This window comes from Pituophis catenifer, unplaced genomic scaffold (assembly GCF_029215685.1).
Source record: "Pituophis catenifer annectens isolate HBS135680 unplaced genomic scaffold, rPitCat1.0.hap2 SCAF_1, whole genome shotgun sequence".
Classification (NCBI taxonomy): domain Eukaryota; kingdom Metazoa; phylum Chordata; class Lepidosauria; order Squamata; family Colubridae; genus Pituophis; species Pituophis catenifer.
Genome location: NW_027256881.1, coordinates 37,763,521 through 37,787,060, shown reverse-complemented (window position 1 = coordinate 37,787,060; position 23,540 = coordinate 37,763,521). Strand labels below are relative to the sequence as shown.

At 36.9% G+C, this 23,540-nt stretch overlaps 1 protein-coding gene across 1 annotated transcript in view; it reads left to right on the top strand.

The window, feature by feature from the left end:
- The first annotated feature begins 8,910 nt into the window (after positions 1 to 8,910).
- Positions 8,911 to 23,540, top strand: part of SLC8A1 (solute carrier family 8 member A1) — a 257,765-nt gene continuing 243,135 nt past the window's right edge. The window contains exon 1 of the mRNA XM_070932297.1: positions 8,911 to 8,963. The gene's annotated coding sequence lies outside the window, so the exon portion shown is untranslated. The remainder of the gene's footprint in view (positions 8,964 to 23,540) is intronic.

The window sequence follows — 23,540 nt, the reverse complement described above, 5'->3', positions numbered from 1 at the left end:
GGCTGAGTTCAAAGTGAAAAGATCAACAAGCATTAGTGTCAACCTAATGAAAGGCCAGTTGGGTGCTTTACTGCATTTCATTTGATGAAAATGCAAAATCCAGCTGCTTTTCTTTTCATGTGTTAGCCTGGAAAAAGAAAATATTTTTGTACAGTCTTTTGAGTGGAAATAAAATTGAGGGCCTCCTAGGAAGTACAGTTTAACCTGAATTTTTGCATATGTAGTCTATGCTATCTGTAGTATATACAACATAGATTTATAATGCCATTTATTCATATTTTTTGACAGTAGGATATTCGCATAGGGCCTACTAATATGATGCTGTCCCTGTCATCCATTACTAATCTAATTCTGTCAAATTATAAACAATGATACTTTGGAAAACATACAGTTTTATGAAATAAATAACTTTTAACATTTCCCAATCCCAGTCAAATATTTGAAATCAGTATGAATCATAATTCCTCACTCCTCACATTACCATTCCAAAAAGTTTCAGATATTTCTGAAAACATGAGTTCCTTTTATATATTACAAATTACAAATTGCACAAATGTATACAAATTAATTCTAAATACTTATGAAAAGTGGTTCCCTCTGTCCTTTGTATGTGCTTGGTTATAGCAAAGTCAGAGTTTATCCTAATTATTGTGATCCTTTTTGCAATTGCAATAGCACTTAGACTTATATACCTCTTCACAGTGCTTTACGACACTAAACAGTTCACAGAGTCAGCATATTGCAACCATTGCAACCATCTGGGTCCTCATTTATTGACCTCAGAATGATGGAAGGCTGAACCAACTCCTGGCAGTGGAACACAGAATTAATCTGCAATACCGCTTTCTAACCACTGGCCACCACGATTCTTTTTCATTTCATTTCATTTTTTAAATATGAAGTTGTAATGTTCTTTTTTTCATTGATAGGGATAAACATTCAGATCACTAAGTATATTTTTTCATAAAAGACAACCTTGTTTGAACACCCTTATGACTCATGTAATGTAGCTAGAGATTTTCCATTTTCCATCGCACGTTTAAGAGTGATGGGGAAATTTTAACTCTGTTAATTATTCTAAGGATGGGATGACACTTAAGCCACTTTATAAAAGAATATGATCTACAGAATGTTCATATTTGCCAAATACTGGCTTGAATCACTCATATTCATCTAGTTTATTACATATTATTGTAGTGTGGCATTCAGCCATCATCGTGTTCTCTCTAAATAAGCATATTCAGTGCTCAGCATAAATTATTGCAGTTTTAAGATTTGCCTTGGATAAATTTTGACAAACTGCTCTGAATGACAATATTAATATTATGTTTTATACTTTGATCATTTTGAATATTTTCTTCCTTGTCACAACTCCTTAGGGTTATCATTTAAAATATAATTTTAAAAAAGAGGAGACAGTTTTGCTTATGTGGATTTTTTTTTTTTTTTGCATCAAAATAGATATCTGAATATGCAGGAAAAATAATTGAAGTAAACATGCAACACAGCTCCACCAGAGTGAAAAAAACTATGCTCAGCTTGTCTCATTTTGTCAAAATGGTAAGGATTGATAGGGAAAAAAATTCCAGACCTGACCTTACTCATATTTAAGTTGCTTTCAATCAAATATGGATTGGACATTTCTTTAAAGGGAGGACTGGCCTCTATGATACCTGCCTCATGTCCACCCTATTCATCCTATTTGGAACAAAAGCTTCATTTCTCCCTAGCTCTAAGCATGTCTTGAAAGGAAGGATTGTTATCACAAAAAGTATGATAATTTAGGGCACCTTTCCTCTGCCCCCTAAAAATACCCCCCAGCCTTCTTATTTCCCAATCTATTTGATTTCACAATGAAAATAAAATAGTGCTCTTCTGATTTATGGTTATCAGAATTCTAATGGAATGGGCACCTTGATTTGGTGAATTTGCTACCCTCACAGAAAATCAAGAGCCAAAACTCAGTTGGTAACAGTCTACCCTCTTGCTTCTACACTAAAGCAGAAATTATTTTCCTCTCTGTTAAAAAAGAAAAAAGTTAAAAAAAAAAGACTTTAAAAGCCTTCAGGATTTGCCATACTCATCAGAGTGGCAAACTGACAAACTCTATTACAAAAAGTCCTTAATTGAGCTAGTCAATTTTTTTTTGTTAAGCTAAGGATACAGAGAGAGATAAGATCAATATGTGAGAGGAAAATATAGTTTGGTGCCCAGTGTTCCATAACCACACCCACCCCATAAAATAAAATGCAAGTCTGTTTTTCCATTTGTACGTCACTCTATAAAGATACACCTTTGCTTACAAAGTAATAAATGTAAGACTGATAACAGCTTGTAAAATTGTGGCCCGGAAGGTTAAACTACATGCATATGGGTGAGAAAGGCTGAGCTACTTCATGCTTCCCATATGTTCTTTCATCTCTACTCTCCACTTGAATGTTTTTTGTGTTTTGTGTTTTCCAATGAAGCACACGAAGCTCAAATGGAGTTGCATTGAGAATGCAGGGAGATAATCCACAGATGGAGGGGAAAATAGATTTTCCTTATAAAGAACATGGAGGGAAGTAAGCAGTGGCATACCACAGGGTTCTGTCCTTGTGGACAGAACCCAGCACTCTTCAATATCTTCAGAATAGAATAGAATAGAATAGAATAGAATAGAATAGAATAGAATAGAATAGAATAGAATAGAATAGAATTTATTTATTTATTTATTTGTCGTATTTCTATGCCGCCCACTCTCCGAAGACTCTGGGCGGCTTACATCAAAGACAGTATACTAAATAGCATATTGCCCCCAACAATCTGGGACCTCAATTTACCCACCTTGGAAGGATGGAAGGCTGAGTCAACTTTGAGCCGGTGAGATTTGATCCGCTGATCTGCTGAACTAGCAGTCAGCTGAAGTAGCTGCAGTAATGCACTCTAACCACTGCACCACCTGGGCTCTATATAGAATAGAATAGAATAGAATAGAATAGAATAGAATAGAATAGAATAGAATAGAATAGAATAGAATGAGCCTTGGTAGTACAGTGGTTTAATGCACCCTGTTATTAACACAGCTGCCTGCAATTTCTGCAGGTTTGAATCTTACCAGGCTCAAGGTTGACTCAGCCTTCCATCCTTTCTAAGGTAGGTTAAATGAGGACCCAGTTTGTGGGGGCAATAAGCTGACTTTGTATAAATATACAAAAGTATGAAGGCTATTGCTTAACACATTGTAAGCCGCCCTGAGTCTCCGGAGAAGGGCGGCATATAAATCAAATTTAAAAAAAAAAATATTGGCCAAGTGTGATTGGACACAAGGAATTTATCTTGGTGCATATGCTCTCAGTGTACATAAAAGAAAAGATACGTTCATCAAGAATCATAAGGTACAACACTTAATGATAGTCATAGGGTACAAATAAGCAATCAGGAAACAATATCAATATAAATCAATATAAAAATCAATATAAATGACTTAGATGAGGGAATAGAAGGGGAACTTACCAAATTTGCAGATGATACTAAACTGGCAGGAATAGTCAACACCCTAGATGATAGGCTCAAGAACCAGATGGATCTTGACAGACTGGAACACTGGGCCCTATCTAACAAAATGAAATTTAATGTAGAAAAAAGTAAAGTCTTACACTTAGGCAAGAAAAACCAAAAGCACACATATAGATTGGGTGAAACCAGGCTTAATAACAGTAACTGTGTGAGAGATTTTGGACCAATTAAATATGAGCCAAATGTGCGGCGGCAGCCAAAAAAGCCAATGCAATCGTAAATTGCATTAATAGAGGGATACAATCAAGGGAGATACTGATGCCACTCTATAAAGCCTTAGTAAGACCACACCTAGAATACTGCATCAAGTTTTGATCATCACACTATAAAAAAGATGTTGAGACTCTAGAAAGAGTGCAGAGAAGAGCAACCAAAATGATTAGGGGACTGAAGGCTAAAACATACGATGAACGGTTGCAGGAACTGGGCATGGCTAGTTTAGTAAAGAGAAAAACCAGGGGAGACATGATAGCAGTGTTCCAATATTTGAGGGGCTGCCACAGAGAGGAGGAGGTCAAGCTATTTTCCAAAGCAGCTGAAGGCCAGACAAGGAATAATGGATGGAAACTGAACAAGGAGAGATTTAAGGAAATAAGGAGAAATTTTCTGACAGTGAGAATAATCAACCAATCGAACAGCTTGCCTTCAGAAGTTGTGGGAGCTTCATCATTGGAAGCTTTCAAGAAGAGTTGGATTGCCATCTGTCAAAAATGGTGTAGGGTCTGCTTTGGCAGGGGTTTAGGTTTAGGTTTAGGTTTATTTGATTTGTATACCGCCCTACTCCCAAAGGACTCAGGGCGGTGAACAGCCAACAATAAAATACATAAATACAAAAAATTTAAAAACCAGATAAAATCAAATTAAATCATTTTGGCCCAGACAGATTAAAACACCCCAATAATTTAAAAACAGATTAAAATTTACATATTTAAAAAGGGAAGAAATTAGGCCAAGCCCGCCTGATGGAATAAAAAGGTCTTCACAGCACGGCGGAAGGAGCACAGATCCGGGATCCTCTGTATCTCCGGGGGGAGCTCATTCCAGATGGTAGGTGCCCCCACAGAGAAGGCTCTCCCCCTAGGGGCCGCCAGTCGACACTGTTTGGCTGACGGCACCCGGAGGAGTCCCTCTCTATGAGAGCGTACTGGCCGGTGGGAGGCTATTGGTGGTAGTAGGCGGTCCCGTAAATAACCAGGTCCTAAGCCATGGAGCGCTTTAAAGGTGGTAACCAAAACCTTGAAGCGCACCCGGAAGACCACCGGGAGCCAGTGCAGCTCGCGCAGGAGAGGTGTTACATGGGAGCGCCATGTCTCTCCCATTACCACCTGCGCGGCCGCACTCTGCGCCAGTTGGAGCCTCCGGGTGCTCCTCAAGGGGAGCCCCATGTAGAGAGCATTACAATAGTCCAGGCGGGAGGTGACGAGGGCATGAGTGACTGTGTGTAACAAGTCCCTACAAGGTCCCTTCCAACTCTGTTAATCTGTAACTGTATCAGTTACTTCTTTACTCTAAAAGCAATAGCTTATTTCTTTCATGAATGAATGGAGAGTAGAAATTTGAGAAAGAACCAATTTGACATATATTTGGATATCAAAGATTTTTTTTAAAAAAATGCTTCCCACACCATTTCTCTACCATGAAGCAGGACACAAGAAAGAATTGTGAGATTGCTTAAAGTTTGCTTGTTTTGCTGCAGGATTTATAAATGATTACTTCTCACTGGGCCAGCAGCGTGGACCATGCAGAAGCGAAGTGAAGTGCTGGCCCAATGAAAAGTAATAGCTGCAGAATTTATTGCTGATATCAACAGCAGTTTTTTGAGAAACCAGGTGGAAGGAACAAAATATACCGGGCAGAACCTCAGTTTTAGGACTTTGAAAGATGAATAATCTCTCAAAGATGAATAAACCAAGAACCGTAGTGGCACAGTGGTTAGAATGCAGTATTGCAGGCTAACTTTGCATTCCACTGCCAAGAGTTCAATCCTAAGCGTCCCAAGGTTGACTCAGTGCCAGGGTTCCAAGTAACCCTCCCAACAGAATCAAAACTCCGAGACTGGCCTGCTCCTCAAAGTTAGGATTTATTAGGCAGGTCATATTGGCACATCTGGGGAAACCACACTCTAAAGCCCCCTTGAGTTTCCCCTTAGTTAAAAGTACATTTTTCCTCCCCTTGGCCATGCAGTCCATCACATGGTCCAATCAGGTCACAATCCAAAGTTCATCCAGCCTCACATCCCACTTTCTTGCTCCTGGTGGGAACGTCCTTGGTCCTCAGAGGAAAGAATTTTATTTTGGTTACAATCCCTTTGCTATCTCTACCTCCCCCCTCCCATTCCCACAGCTAGACCAGCCTCTGCTGTGGCAGCCCTGAAGATGCCAGGAGAAAATGGCTCCAGGACTGACATTCAGCCTTCCATCCTTCCAAGGTCAGTAAAATGAGGATCCAGATTGCTGGGAGCAATATGCTGACCTTTGTAAACCACTTAGAAAGTGCTATGAAGCACTGGAGTGGTATATAAATCTAAATTCTATTGCTATAATGTCTGTGTTGAGGAAACCACAAGCTGTTATAAGAGTGTATAAAAATCTATGTTCACAAAGGCTATCATATATTGAGTCAAATCCTTGGACTATTTAGTCTCTGATCCTAAATTCATTGCTCATCAGCGTCATGTGTCTTCTCACACCTCCCATGTTGTATGTGTTCTCAGTCTCTTCTCATTTCTTTCTCATTTTAAAGCTTAATTAAATTCTTCTAAATTAGCCAGCTGTATGCAGGGTAGTGAAGCATTAATATCACAAACCATCTTCATTTCAAGAAAACCTCTGGGCTCCAGATGGGCCTGAACACATTATCTCAAGAGGAAAATGGTAGATATGTACACTTCTGAACTTATTCTAAATTGTTCCATTGGTGGGAAAAAGGGATATACTAGCAATGCTATGAAGTATCATGCAAACCAACAGTAAGTAATAAAGGAATATCTAGGGATCTAGTATCTAGTATCTCGTTTCTCTTTCTGTGTTGTATCAGAGCATTGGAGAAAAGTGCATTTCTGGTTCTGTTGCCTGCCAATTTTTAAATTTTCAAGCATGTTTTGGCCTGAACTGTGTGAGCAAATATTTCTTTTCCTTTCTCTGAAACTGATACATTACTGAAACATATTGTGGTGTATCTTACAACTCAGTCGTGCTTTTCCTTTTCTGTGATCCTCATCAAGTTCTCTTTTGTGAAGTATGGGCAAAAAATAGCGTGATAAAAAACACAACTCTTGTGATTTGGAGTTTGATCCTACTCTGCTCTGTACTTTGATTTAAAAAAAAAAAATCCCCCAGTTTGCCTTCAGGAAAACAGATGAAGAGGCAAAAAACTATTTCCCCTTAGCAGCTATTTTTTTAAATCCCCCCACCCCCGACGCATTCATGCACCCTTTCTTTTTTCTTCCATTATTATGTCCGATCCTGAATCAGGAATTGAATCAAGCTTTAGCGGTACTACTAAACTAGGGACCTTTCCCATAGACATCATGCTTAAACTGGGAAAGAGGTCTAAAGAGGTCAGGGGTGGACTCTTAGACACTGTAGTAATTCTTACATTCCCAAGAAAATCGTATACTCAGAGGCTAAAGCCTAAACTTGTCTGAGAAATATTGGCTATAATACTAATCTGATACACAGAGATTGTGTATTGTGTATTATACACTCATACACAGGGGACGGCAGAGAATGAGGGGCTGGATTGAGTCACTGAAGCAGTCAGTGTGAGCTTAAATGGTCTCCGGGGGATGGTAGAGGACAGGAAGGCCTGAAGGAAAGTTGTCCATTGGGTCGCGATGGGTCGGACACGACTTCACAACTAACAACAACACACATATACACACACAAGTGCATACACACACACACACACAATTTGATACAAAAAGTGGTTGAGGAAAGTGGTTGAGTGGATCTAGAAACTGGACACTGTGAGTTGTAGTCCCGCCTTAGGCATGAAAGTCAACAAGGTGACTTTGGGCCAGTTACTCTCTCTCAGTCCAACCCATCTCACAGGATTGTTGTGGGGAAAAATAGGAGGAGGAAGAAGCATTAGATATGTTCGCCATCTTGAGTTATTTATAAAAAAAAAATTAAGGTGGGAAAAATTAAATAAATAATTTAGATTCATTAATTAACAAGTACAATACTGTAGAAGGAGAGCCTCCTTAGTCTTTGCTACTAAAAATCAGAAGATTGGTAGCATCTTTTCTCTTTAAAAAAAAAAACTTTCAAGGGTTTTTTTTAGTCAGAAAAATGCTACCAAAACCTTTTTGATATATGCAGATTCCTGTCTTTGTCTTCATATATGTGTTAAGTACTACATTGCAGTTGGCTCCAATTACCTCAGAATTCTATTCCCTTTTTTCATGTTGTCCATTGACTTTCCCTTTTCCTTCTTCTATTACATTTTTCTTTTTGGTGTTTGCATCATAACATAACTTTGATATCAGGGTTAGGGGAACCACAAAGGGAGGACTTCGAACACATGGTAATACAAGCCCTGTAGTAATAGCACTAGTATTTAATAAGCCATTTTGTTACTAATTTGGGAGATGTCTTCTTGGGGAAGTGTGGGAGCTGCCACACTTCTCCGTTGTACTTCTTTCCCTCTCGACAAAAATGTGACTCTTAACCTTTCATCATTCACAGACCAGATGAATATTGCCTTGAAACCCTTCCAGATGACTTCACAAACAAACCCTTGACCTCTAAAGAGAGTAGAAAGGTATTCTTAGAAATAAACTGCTGGGAATTTTATAGAGGGGTGGTGGTGGTTACAAATCTGTCTTTTCCACATATATTTAGTGGGTCTTGATGATTGCTGTACAAATATTTTGAAAAGAAGCAGCCAAACAACTGAGAGATACACAAGAGGTCAAAACCATTTTATGTTCCCTGTAAGACCAAGCATCAATTTTTCATAGTTGCATAAACTAATCTCAAAGGATTTGTTTTCAGCAAGCCATGAAAAGAAATATATTGCTTTCCAGCTTATTTGAAAAAAAAAGAAAAGAAAAGAAAAGAAAAGAGAAAGAGGCTTTGTGGCATAGACCAAAGGGTGTATAAGTGGCCAGAGAAAGCATGGAGCCTTTTCTTCTTTTTTAAAATCATTTACGTGTTGGATGAAGCTGAAAGCTGCCAGATAGCTTCTTTTCAACAGCTTAGAGTTACTGTTGGGAACAGATCCATGTATGGAAGCAAAAGCAGAAAAGCAGAGATAAGCCGCTATCCAGCTATGCAAACCATGTTTCAAGACACTTAAAGGACAAGCATGCAAACTCTTTTCTTTCTGGTAAATTTAGAGAAGTGAACATATGAGGCTTTTGTTCTATTGAACCTACGCAGAACTACTGAGTCTTGACAGTGGTAAGTGAGGAGAAAAAAAAACTCATTTATGATGCTTTCTGTAAATGTCTTGGTTTTAGTAAGACGGTACTCATAGAAGCAGCATTTACACTTGAGGCTTTCAGATGCTTCATACAAGACAGAATTTGGCTGAGACGGTAAAGGAATAGCAGGAGCTGATGCCTTCCCGAGAGGCAGAGAAACTTTGGGGAGGGAGGGGGTCAGTCTCTGTTGAAATTTCTGAATTGGCTATTTCTGATTCATTATATTGGAAATAAGGCAAAAGCCTACTGTTGTGTTGCCTTTTTATATGTAAACACAAATGCAAGAATCTTGTAAAAGCTTCTTTGCTTTCATTTTAAACGTCCATCTAGTTGAATGCTGAGTATGTTGAGCAAGAGTTGTAGGGTGCACTTTTCATTTTCATCAGCAACCATGTGTCTTTTGGCAGATGAGGCCTTTCTGATGCATATCAGAGCATTACATCCTATTTCGAAACACTGTCAGACTGCTCTCGGGAGCATTATAGTGTTGTGAAGATCTCAGGAGTGACAGTACCTCTGTAGGGATATTTCTCTATGACATGCTATATTTTATATTCTATGTAACAATATAATAATTTTTAAAAAGTTTCTGTCTTAATACTAAGAAAGAATATCATTCCTAGTATTAGATTATCATTATTTCACAGAAAACCTGTTTTTTAAAACTTTATGTATATTAAAGTGTGTATGTGTGTGTGAGAGAGGGGAGGGGAGTGAGGGAGGGAGAGATGGAGAGACAGAGAGAATATGAACTTGAAAGTCATCTTTTAATTTTCAGAAATGTTAAGTTAGGCAGTTCTAACTCTTCATGCCTTTAGATATGGGCACATGAAACACTGATGGAAATTAGAAAAGCTGTTCTCATTTAATTATTAGTTCTAAGGTACTAGGAGGCAGTCAGAGCTGTGATAAACGGGAAGTTTCCTCTTTATTCTTTCTTCAGAAATAAGGTATTGGCCTTGATATGCTCCCCAAGGTTCTGTTTCCATTTTTAAATTCTTTGTTGGGCAAATTTCACTGAATTCAGATTTAATCATACTGTGAGTCCCTGTATTAATAACAATTAGTCTTACATTAATCATCACTGATTTCAGCAGAGATTCTAAAATTATGCCTGTCTAGCTCCAATAACTCAAATATTTACATTTTCTATGTCCTAAAATTCATACTTTACCCTGCCAATATTTAAAATATAATTATTCAAAGGAAAATATATTTTACAAAGCTTATGATCTTCCTTCTTAATAAGATGCACACATTTTAATAGTTAATGTCAGATAATATGTCAGATAATCAACACTAATAAATCTCATTATAGTTTTATGTCTATGAAATGCATAGATCAAAGAAAATTGAAAGTTAATGTAAGGTATTACCTAACAGATGAATTTTAACCACATTTATTCAGCATAGTCTGTTTCCTTCATTGACTTCCAGGAAAGTCTCTTTAAGGTTATGATTTCAGAACTGAGAAATTAATATTTAGAATGTCTGCATCCTAAATTTGCTAGATAGTTTAGGATACAGACATGAATGCATTTCTGAATGCATTTTTGTCCATCATATTCAACTTACTAGCTTCCCTGGGAGATAGTTCATTTCTAATCTGAAGATCTGGATTAACTAAGATTTAAATGCATAAGATTATGACTTCTCCAAATTAAAGCTGGAAAATTTGCATTAGGCTACATATAAGCACCACTCATGGTGTACTATAAAGTGTATAGCCTGGAAACCAAGATCCACATAAGCCTCCAAAGCTTTCCAGAAACCCTGAAAAAGTTGCCATATAATTGCCCTATTTAAGATGACAAAAGGGGAACATTCTCTGATTTATGGAAATTTATCAATATTGTCCTGTTTCTGTCCCTGGTGGGGGAGATTTCAGCATTTTACTCAGAGATCAAATGTCCCCAAATTAGACATCTATGTGTCATAGAGAGAACTATCTCATATTCTGGATGTATCTCATAGTGTGCTTGTGTTAATGTGTGCTAATGCTGTATTTACACACATGAGGAAGCAGTGTAATCCTGAAAGAGAATTACATTGCGTCTTGATTCAGTACATTGGAATCAGTTCATGGAACAAAATAACTTTAATTTTAAATATATATATATTATTTGCATATTTTAAAATGTATTTTCCTATAATTACTTAGAATAGACATATTTTCCTTAATGTTAACACATTCAGATTAGAGCCAAGAAGTATTTCTGAGGCTCTGGTAGATAAATTTAAAATATTTTTTCTAAATGACCTCATAAAATAGTATTGAATCTAGTACATTTAGATACAGAAAAATTCACAAACTTAAATTTAAGCAAAAAATAAGAATTGTAATTCCATTATTTTGAACTGATACTATTAATTTCATAAATAAGAACATTTGGATATAGAGTAAAAATGCCCTAAGAATAACTATTGATCCTTATAGGAATGGTCTTGATATATGATTTTCAATTATCCACATTAACAACTTATACTGTTCTGCAGCTATCCTCATAATGCAAAGGAACTTTGAATTGGCTCAACAATGATTAGATAATGCTATTAAAAAAAAGTAATGTGGATAGCCCCTCTTTTTAATCTTTTCTGAAAGAGCCCTATACTTCCTAAATTTTCTGTGCATTTATTGGCCCTAATCTGCCACCATCCAGATTTTTTTTTTTTTACAACACCCCTGGAATTCCCCAGTCAGAGTAGCCATTAGCTATGGTAGTTGAACATTTTGGAAGCTTTGACTTCAACACAATGGAAAGCAACAGTGAGAAGAGCATCTGGCTTGTTTTAGGTCTCAGTGATTTTTGTTTGCTGTCTTCCCTAATTAGAAGTAATGTACCCAACTATCTCAAAGGTGCTTTTGCAAAAGGCAGCTGGATTGTTTTTTCCTTGAGGAAAAATCCAGTTGCCTTTTGAAAAAGCACCTTTGAGACAATTATGACCTGGAAGACTGATGATCTCCACAGACATTCACCTATCTCAAGTTTATCTAAATCTCTCTCTGCTATTCCAAATTTATAGCAGAAATGATGATTAAAGTTTGGCTATATATAAAAAAATATTTTTTTAAAAAATGGCTGTCTTTACAGTACCATGCTCGAAAAGGCAAGATGTTGATCAAAGGACTTATGGAAATGTTGCACCTTTTTTTAAATTGAAAAGGTAGCACTTTTTGAAAGACGAAGTAAGGAAAAACATGCAGCAATTCAGTCATGTCTGAATTCTACTGATGAGTTTAAAAACTGTATACAGTAGATGATTTATTTATGAGGCCAATAGATTAAACTCTAATGAAAATGTCCAAAAGGTGGCAATATTTCTAAACATTGCAAACAATGAAATTGTCCCATTAACAACTTTGTTAGATCAGAAAAAAATGATTATGTGCCCTCAAGCTGTTAGCAAGTCTTAGCAACCATATAAACTTTCTTCATGATGATATAACTCTAACCTGGTCCTTCAGCAATTTCAATGGTGCCCTCATGGTTACTGTACCTGAGTCTAGCCACTTTGCTGGCGGTCATTCTCTTCTTTTTCCTTCCATCTTTTTCAGCCTTCTTTAAGAAGCTGGATCTTTACATAATGTGTCTGAAATAGGATAATTTGAGCATGGTTATGTTTGTCTCAAGTGAGAATTCTGGATTTTTTTAATGATCCTTTTTTTCCTCACTTTGCTTACTTGGCTGTTCATGGTGTTATCAGAAGTCTTTTCCAACATCAAAGTTCAAAAGCACCAATACTCTTCCTATCTTGCCTCTCCAAAGTCCAACTTTCATTTCCATTGCTTGCACAATTCTGATCTTTGTAGGTATAATCACATCACAACACTTGAACATGTTTTTCAAGGCCTTCATGGTTGTTCCACCCAGGGCTACCTTGAAGTATATTTCTTGATTGCTTGCTCCTTTACTGTTGATGGTTAATCCTAAAAGGCAGCAGTTATTACCCACTTCGTTATCTTCATTGTAAATTCTAAGGCTGACCTGTTTGACCTGTTATTAGTTTAGTAATCTTTATATTTAATTGTACTCCTGTTTTTTTATTGTTCTACTTGACTTTTATTACTAGGGCTTGCAGGTCCTTTGTATTTTCAGCTATCAGGGCAGTATCATCAGACTGTTTTAATCTTCTTCCAATCCCGCTCCCTTAACATATATTCATCAAATATGTTGGATAAATAAGGGAAAAAATACAATCTTGTCTCAGTCCTTTGCCAACTTGGAACCAGTCTACTTCACCATGTTCTGTCTGTATTGTGACTGCTGACCTACATAGAACTTTATCATGGAGATGATGAGGTATTCCAGGATTCCCATTTTCTGAGCTCTTTTCACAGTTTGATGCAATCAACACATTTGAAGACCTTTCCATAATGAATGAAGCATAAAAATGTGAAACCTTTTAATTATGTTGTTATATAACTAGTATGTTTGTCAAAGAAAAGAGAGCTTTCTGAAAGGTATAATATACTTGCAAGATTTCAAAAACTGGATGAAACATTTTCATTGTATTGAACAGCCACTCTTTCAAGTAAAAGGTAAAGGTTCCCCTCGCACATATGTGCTAATTGTTCCCAACTCTAGGGGGCGGTGCTCATCTCTGTTTCAAAGCCGAAGAGCCAGCGCTATCCGAAGACGTCTCGGTGGTCATGTGGCCAGCATGACTAAACGCCAAAGGCGTACGGAACGCTGTTACCGTCCCAACAAAGGTGGTCCCTATTTTTCTACTTGCATTTTTTACGTGCTTTCAAACTGCTAGGTTGGCAGAAGCTAGGACAAGTAACGGGAGCTCACCCCATTATGCAGCACTAGGGATTTGAACTGTTGAACTGCCAACCAGGGGTGGGTTCTACCTATCTTTACTACCGATTCGCAACGGGGCTGCTCATGCGCATGCTCTGCACACGCAGAAGCATTTTGATGACGTTGGGTTCAGTGGGCGGAGCCTCCCGCTGGTTTTACTACTGGTTCTATAGAACCAGTGCAACCCGCCATTGCTGCCAACCTTTCGATCAACAAGCTCAGTGTCTTAGCCACTAAGCCACCACGTTCCTCTCTTTCAAGTAATGTTAGGTCAAATATTTCTTCAATTTCCCCACACATCTGTTTTCCCCCTAGATATCTTGGAAGAATATTCTAGCTTTCAGAAAAAGGTGACTTCATAAAATGATTATCTTATCTTAAATATATACACTTTCTGGAACCTGCCTTCCTACAAATACTCTATTGAAACTTTAAATGAGTCTGTAGATTCCAGGTGTTTTTAGATTACAGTAATCTTCTCTCCATAGTTAACTGTGCCTATAACGGGACATTTCAGGTTCCACAGTAGTCCTTAAGTATAAATGTGGCTCAGTTGTTTAAGTCTGCTTGTCCCATTCCAATATATACATAAATTCCCTGTTTTTTAGTAAAAGGAAAAGTGGATTGATTATATATCTTTAAGTGCTTAGGATATTTAATTTTGTATTTCATGTATTACACACCTGATGTAGTTTACAATTTATCTTGAATGTGCTCAAAAGCCCTGCTTGATTTCTTCCAACAACTCTGATAAGGCTTAGCAACAGCTGCCATTGTTTATTAAAAGACTTTGCATATCTTACTGTGTAGCCATTAGCCACACAGTCTTATCATGCCATTGACTTGTGACCCCTCCTAAAAGAAGACAAACCAACAAAAAGAAGGCAAACCAACCTGACAAATATCATACAAAATTTTAAACAAGTGCCAGATGCTTTCAAAATTTACAGGGCTGTTCAAAGGAACCAGTGCAAGTTCATGACAAGCCTTAAATCAAGGTGAGAATGCAAGGTAAATGTGACAATGAGTTCCTGATTCATCTATGATGTGGCTATACACTAGAATCCAGCATTATCCCTTTGTGATGTATTGAATCAATTGTATTTCTCTCTGGGATCATGCCAATGTGATGCAACCTGCATTTTGGTCTCCCTTTTAAAAATATATGTTTTGGGCCAAGGACAGCTTGCCATAGATCACAAGAGGACACTGCTCTTTATGAATTTGCTATGCCACAGGCCACTTAAAGATAATTTTTGCCAGCTGACAGGTAGGTCTGACAAGAACTCACTGCTCTTTTAGATCTGATATACTTTTCTCCCCTTAATTACATCAGTACATTATAAATTCAAAAAAGAAAGTGTAAAATGGTTTCCTTCTTTTAAAGAATGTACAGCTTTGGAAGGATTGTATGGTATATTTAAGAATGATATTTTCCCATTTCTAAATAATATATGGTAGTATTTGGAGGAGGAAATTCTGTTTGTTTGACAGCTTGTTAATATTATTTCATTTTCTTCTAATGTTATTTTTGCAACAGGAAGAACAGAAACTAAAAGTTAATATTAAAAGAGCTCAAAAGTATTCCAGAATAAAGAACAATAAAATCCAAAGGGAGTTATAAATGTGTCATCTTCAGCAGAAATAAAAACATTTTAAATATCCACATTAGATATTTACATCCAAAATCTCTGTAATCATATAAATAAGAGCAATCTACTGGGAAAAAACATTATTATTAATAATCCTTTTATCTATTTATTGGCTATGCCAACAGCTGTGCAAGACTGAGAGAATGACTGCCCCAAAGTCATCCAGCTAATTTAAAAAGGAGGCATATATTTCAATATCTCTAAATTCAATACTTTAACCGTTATCTCACAGTTGCTTTCCATTGTCTTATTATCAATTAATTGACTTGTTGAAATAAGAATTTACAAACAATTCTAATGAGAATGAGATTTATCAAATTCAGAACCCAGATTGTCTTCCCAAACTATGTTGAGACCTTCAAGAAAAACTGTCAATTGTTTAAAAGATCAATATTATGTTGATGAATTTTTTTTCCATTAAATAGAGATGCACCATTACGATATACACCATTCTTCAAATGTTATTAACACTTCTGACTGATGTTTGATAAGATTGTTGATAGAAATCAGAAATTGCTCTGTAACACTTCCTACTTCCTCGCCCTCTGCTGCCTCCTACATTTGACAAGTTGTCCACTTCTGTTAAAGTGGAGCAGAGCTGTAAAAGAGAAATCTTAAACTCCTTAATTAAGGCCTGCTTGCCAGCCAGCATTCCAAAAAGAACAGCATGTGAACAAGGTTGAGTTCTGCAGTGAGTAAATGCATATTTAAAGGATATACTTGGCATTTCAGAATAAATGCATTGTATATAGCAGCAGTCACCAACTGGTGGTTCGCGAGAAAATTTTGGTGGTCCACAGAAAAATTATTTGCATTTTTAATATTGCTATTGCTAAATACTATTTATCCTTTAAAAAAAATCATATTAGTGGTTTGCGAGATTTAAAATTATGAATTTAGTGGTCCCTGAAGTCTGAAAGGTTGGTGACCCCTGGTATATAGCACTGTGTCTGATGTTTTGCTTTCTGTTTTGCATCCTGCTGGGTAATATTTTCAGACAGGCCCTTGGTAGAACAAATTCTTCATTTTGTTAGCTTTCCTAAGATATAGTAAAAAGCTTTGAAAGTAAGGTTAGTTATCTGTTTCTTAATATATTTAACAATTGCAATTTTTAATTTACAGTATCTTATATTGAAGTGGATAGAAATCTTGGATGTGTATCTGTATATCTGTGAGCAAGCACATGTATGTGCATGTAGGCCAGAGAACACGAGAAGCAAATTATTATTTTTTTCAGTATTATTGTGCTTTGGAGTAAAATTATGCTATTGCTAGTAGTCAGTCATGATTACACTTAAATATTACTTCCTAGCTAAAAAAAGCAATGTGTTCTGAATCACAGGTGCTGAGAAATATGGCTAGTACAACTATGTTTGTGAGCTTCTTTAGGTCATGTTGGTTTTCAGAAGCATCTGATGAGCCACTGTAGATATAAAGTGATAAACTCTTAATAGTTTTCAGTCTGATCCCATAGGGCTAAAAGTTGTTATAGATTTATGCAAACATTTACATTTTACAAAAATGGTCACTCCTTTTTCCCTCCCTCTCTCCTTCCTTCCTTCCTTCCTTCCTTCCTTCCTTCCTTCCTTCCTTCCTTCCTTCTCTAGAATATAGAATGAATTTATGGTGACCTTCACTTCCAAAGCACTTCCCAATCAGTTCAATTCCCAGCTAGAAAGAGCAGTGAGTTCTTGTCAGAAGAGGGAAGAAATCTTAGAAAGAAATAAGTTTGTATATGTGTCTGCTTAACTGTACCTAAATATGCAATCTGGAACATCAAGGTTCAAGCTTGGGTCTCGCAGCCCCCTTTTCTTGAGAAACAGTGTTACACCCCTGAAACTTCCTCAGGCTTTAAAGGGAGAAAATGAGTCACATCCTCAACAGTGGAGGAAATTCAGCCCCAAACAAAGCAAGACTGAAGTGGAGAGTGCAGCAGCCAATGTTGCCATTCCTGTTTTGTTCACAGGCTCCAACAGTGAAAGAGGCTGAGCAGGAGAAAGAAAGTTGATATAAATTGCTACCAAATTATAGCTAAGGCATCACTAGAGGAACTTTGATCAGTCTTCCTATAGGGTATCAGAGAAATCTCACACCCTGCTGCAGATTTTCCTCCAGCTAGAAAGTATAAGGTACATTCCTTCTGGTGAAGAAAAAAGATTGGGAGAAAGTTTTCCCCTTGATCTTCCATAATCTGGCAATTTGAAGCAGCCCTGCTACTCCTATCTCTATCTGGCATTTCTGTGAAAAAATATCCTGGAATTTTCTGGAACAGGTTTTTCTGGTGGAATGACTTTGCCAAACCTGTAATTGTCCTGGACAGCCCGCATGTATGATTAAGTACCTACACACATTCATCTGCAAACCTCATTTAATCTTGGGATGAGTACTGAACTCCATGGTTATTTCACACATAATAGGCTTTACAAGTATGCCTAAAATGTTTAAATCTCAGCTGTTGACAACTTCTGACAGACTTTGTTGGAAAGAAATACTTGGAAGTTAAGCAAGGAGAAATCCAGAGCTATAAACTATCAGTGTTTCTCAACCTTAGCAACTTTAAGTTGTGTGGACTTCAATTCTGGGAGTTGAAGACCACATTCCTTAAAGTTGCCAAGATTGCAAAACACTGTGTTAACTAAGAAAACCAGCTTGGTATAGTGGTTAAAGCATCAGGCTAGAAACATGGAGACTATGAATTCTAATCTAATTAGGCCCAAGGCCAGCTGGATGACTGGTTAACTCTCTGTCACCAATTAACTCTCTCTCAACCCTAGGAAGCATGCAATGGCAAACTACTTCTGAAATCTTGCCAAGAAAACTGCAGGGATTAGTCCAGACAATTGCTAGGACTCAATACTGACTCAAAAGTATACACACCAATAAGCTAGTCTGGAAAATCAAAATATATTCTCAAAAAAGCAATGGCAAGCCACTTTTGTATAGCTTTTAAGAAAAAACTATGACTGGATGGTTTTATCTTTAATCCCCCCCCCAAAAAAAGAGTATATAACTAATTGCAGAAAATACAGCTGTGAGAATGCCAAGGAGAAAGAAAACTCAAGTTTTTCTGACCTCATGTGAGCAAAATCCCCCCAACTCTGTGCCTTTTGTTCTTACTGTGCTTGAGGTTCTTGAATGCACACCACTGGTGCACTATTTTCACTTACTTTAAGCACATATGAGTCTTTAGTTTAGTTTAGTTTAATATTGTGTCATGAATAAATAGAATGGATTTCAGTTCCCACAACTACCCTCAAACTTTTTAAAAGTTTTGCTCAAATCAAAATCAAAATTAATTTGATTTTAAAATGGTTCTCCTTGATTTTCTAGTTGACATTAACAAGATATCCCCATGGCTCCAAAAACAAAGAAAGAAATTCAGAATTGCTTTTTAATGTGAAAATGCCTTTTACTGTAAATAAACCCTGAACTGCTTTCAGCTCATTCAATAGCTAAAGAACATCACATTACATGTATTTCTCACTAAGGCAAATAGTACGTAGCTAAGAGAATAATAAGCATCAGTTGGTGCCTGATGAAACTAACATCAAGGAGCAGTTATCACAAATCATTTTCTCTTATCACAGCAAGCAATTACCCAACACCGAGTGGGTGGATGGTAAGGCAAGAAGCTTTATAAATGTTATTTAAACTGTTCTGAAAAAGCTATGTTTAATTCCTTCCCAACTTAATACACATCCTCCCTGTTTTTATGAATTGTAAGATAATAGCTGTTGCAAAGATAAGGGTTTGGGGGTTCAGCACTGTGGAAAATGGTCTGATGAACACATGTGTCATTTCCTGTATGCATATGTTGTTACATGCTTCCCACATTTTTTGAGTGATGAGATCTGTTAAGGACAACGTTACCAATATTTTGCTTCCTTTGAAGGGCATTGGGGATTTATGGCACTTCTATAATATTTGGCTTACTTACAAATATTGAAAGAACGTAAGTGGGAACAAGCAGCATAAGAAGCAACATGGCTAGCTTTAACAGAGGTTCTAGGAGGGCTGGCCCTGAATATTATAGGAGTTTATTCCACATTCTCAATTTCTATGATTTACAGTTTCCAACTACTGTTTTTCCTTACAAACCTGTATTGATCTGCTTTTCTATTCTTTTCTTGTTTATGGTGCCAGAAATGTATTTTTTTATATAAAAACTTATAAAACCACTTATCTTATGTACCATAAGCTTAGTAGCTCACAGAACAACAATGAAACCATAAAAACCAAAAGGGAAACTCCTGCCACCCCAAGGCAATGCTTCTCAATATATGCCCATTGAATTGTACTAGCCCCCAGGCTCACTCTATCTCAGCGCTAGGAGGCTGGGACTTCTTATATCTCAGGAGGAAGGGGTTCCCCAGGGCAGAGGCTGTCACAGGGAAGGTGAACTTCCTAAACCCCCTAAGATGCAGCACTGAATGGAAGGAATTTGGAGGTTGCTCACCCTATCAGACCTGATGGAATGAGCAGATATTTTCAGAGAGAGATGGTCCCGGCAATAATCTGGTCTCATGCCATTTATGGCTTAAAACCTTGAATTGCACCAAGAAAGAAACTGAAAGCTAGTGTGACTCACACAGCAGCATTGTAATTCAGGAGAACCATGGAACACCCAGAACTGTGCATACGGCTGCAATCTGAATCAGAGGCCAACAGTCATCCAGTGTGAGTGTTTATTCAATTTGAATTAAAGACATTATATGATCTCCAAAATCCCTTCCAATTATAGCATAAGCATTTGGCAACTCCTAGTAATCAAGACTCCCATCTATACTTTTCATCAATACTCATAGCATGGTCATAGGGAGCCTGGTGGCACAGTGGACTAAGTGCTGTTAAAGTAGCACTTAATTGCCAGCTGCCTGCAATTACTGCAAGTTCAAATCTCACCAGGCTCAAGGTTGATTCAGCCTTCCATCCTTTCGAGGTAGGTAAAATGAGGACCCGGATTGTGGGGGCAATAAACTGACTTTGTATAAAAAAAGAACACCGCTTGGGGGGGGGGCGAAAGCTTCATACTTCAAAAGTATGAAGGCTATTGCTTAATGCATTCTAAGTTGCCCTGAGTCTCCGGAGAAGGGCAGCATATAAAATCAAACTAATAATAATAAATAGTTCTCCTAATTGAATAGATATTTCATTTACGCCTAGTTCATATCTTGCATTCATTAAGATTCCTTCCATGTGATGTTACTTTGCCTTATTGAGAATGCTCCATGGTCTTAAGAAGAATGTCTGAGACAGTTAATCAACAATGACATCACTTTATACCATTCTGGTCCTTCTAGGAAATGAATGTTTAAATGTCTGTATTGATTTTTTTTCTGCCATAATATACACCGAACTCTGATTTGGACGAAGTCCTAAAGCCATTACTTTGTTGTTCTATTAATAATAATTCTATTAATACCTGTTAATTTTTCTATCTCAACCTTCTCCTCAGATGCTCTCACTGAATTATTTTCAAGAAGGAGGGACTTGTCTGCACAGCCCCTTTTTCTTATATTATAGCCACATCTTCAGGCTTTGATATTCAAGCGGTCAAGTAAAACAAATATAGTTGAATTTAGCTAAAAATTATCACCATATTAAAAATGTGATAGCCATCTGTCTTTTAATTGAATAATTGATATTAATTTACAATAAACATTCTCCATCATCCGCATCCCAAAGATTTTAGAGAACATTACATAAAACATGGAAACTTAAAGCAAAATTGCTTCCTAAACAAAAGTTCATTGATAAAAGGCAAGGAGTTTGATGTTTCTTTTGTACTCTGTATTATAGTAGTGTGCTAAAAACAAAACAATTCCAATAATTTGATTGACTATAAAATTAAACGGGTTTGTCCATTACCTGGATAGAAGACCACTTGGAAATGTTATGTATTATGTTTTGAGATCCATCATGGAAAAAATCTGAGTTACCGGTATATCTTTTCCAGTTATCAGCCTCATTAATTTATAATTTAGTCCCTCAATAATCAGTCAAAGCTTTGTTTAACTGAAGTATAAATTGAATATAATTCTGAAATGCAAGATGGCTCCTATGCTACATAGTCAACTGGACATACTCAACATTTCTCCTTGAACATATTTACAAACAAGATAATACTACATTTCAAGTATAGAGCCAGTCTTATTCCAAGATACCCGGTGAGATTTCCTTTCCTTTGATTTCCAGAACAATCCCATTTGTTACTTCTGCCAATACCAATTCTAATCATTTTCAAGTAAAACCCACATGCTGTACTCAAGTCCTTTGCAAAATAAAATCTGCTTCTTATAAGAAAAGTAAACTTAGATTTTATTTCTAAAATTTACCTTCCCAGTTGCACATTTTCTCATACATCTGTTTTATAATACATGAGTTTTTTTATTTTTCTGTGTTCCTGTTTTGGGTTTCATATACTAAAGAACTAGGATCACAAATTGCTTTCTGCTGGGCTCAAGAGAACAGGTTGCTATTCCTATTTTTTCCTATTTGGTGCACACATATCACAATGCACCAAGCCATGAATGAAGCAAAGGCGTTCTACAACTTTGATAACCCCATCATATCCACTGTATGTTACTTAACCTTGACAATGGAGAAAGAACAGCATTGTCTTGATTTAGAAAAGGAAGAATATTAGTTGAGATCTGGTTGTGTTTTTTGAAGCATGATGGTGAAGAGCTAGGGAAGAAAACGGAGATGCCACTTTGGTTACTGACACTCTGATGATGCTACTACCGGTACAGAGCAGAGGTTTTTCAGGCAAGACTGGGTTTGACTTTTCTACTTTGCTGCAAAGGGTAGGATGTCAGTAGCTGTAGCTGCAACTTTTTAATCTTTGGATTGATTTAGGGCGTGCCAGTGAAGGTTACTAACTCTGGATATCAGAATGCTAACAAGTATAATTAAATGTTTTATAACAGAGCGTGTCTACCATGACTGGCCTTATGCTAATTGCCTATCTCCTAGACTCGATGTTCTTCATTTGTCAAATATTAATATTACTGTGGTGCCTTTGATAGGTTTTTATCCATTGTGAGATAGTTTTGGGAGGAGTAATCAACTTCACTGTGCTGACCATTAATTTGCACCAGCTCTTATTAGTGGACCTCAGGGTTCAAAACAGGAGCCCAAAGCTCATCTGTTCCTACATTTGTTTTAATAGTATTGGTACTAGAATGTGTTTAGGTGTTGCTATTGAAAATAAAATATTTCAGTTATAAATAGATTATCTGAATTTGCTGAAAAGTTTCTGACAAAGAACTGGAGAGATTGAGCAACATTTTTTAAAATGTAAAAAGAGCTAAATCCTGCAAAGTGGATCTAATAAGTGCATGAGTGGAGGGCAGTTTGCACATGTTTTTTGCTGTTTCCCTCCCCATTAATACAGTCTTATATCCTCCTTCAATACCCAAAATAAGTTCCTGTGATTCAAGGTGCCCTCTTGAAAGACAATGATGAGTTTCCCTGAACTCCTGTGGGAGGAATAATCATCCCAAACTGGACAAAAGAATCCTGAGTCATTATAAAAGGACTTTGGCATGATTCTAGGTTGCTAGAGTTCCATGTGGTGAATTTCAGATTGCTCAGGTATGATATGCTGTGCAATGGTGCTTGGTGGTGGGAGTCAGGGGCACGAGTATCAAGGACCACAGGAAGAAAAAAGTGAAGGAAATGAAAAGAAAAATTAGTTGTATAAAGTTATCTTCCGTCACCAAATATTTTGGGTTCCATCATAGATAGACTAGCTTTTCCTATAAGAGTCCCTTGTAAAGAGATGTAAGAGTTATTTTATATATATATATATTAAGAAGACATATCTCTATCTATCTATCTATCTATCTATCTATCTATCTATCTATCTATCTATCTATAATATTTCCCCACATTTCTGAAAATCAGGTCTAGAGTCTTGTAAGATATTTTGAAATATGAGTGATACCAAGAAGAGAAGTAATCAGTAAAATATCTCCTTTTCCGTAATATTTTTTTTAATTCAGGCACTTCACTCATTCTGCTTAAAAGGCTTATCAGTTACTCCAGCTGAAAGTGACTGTCACTTACATTTACTAATTCTCTGTAGCTAATTTA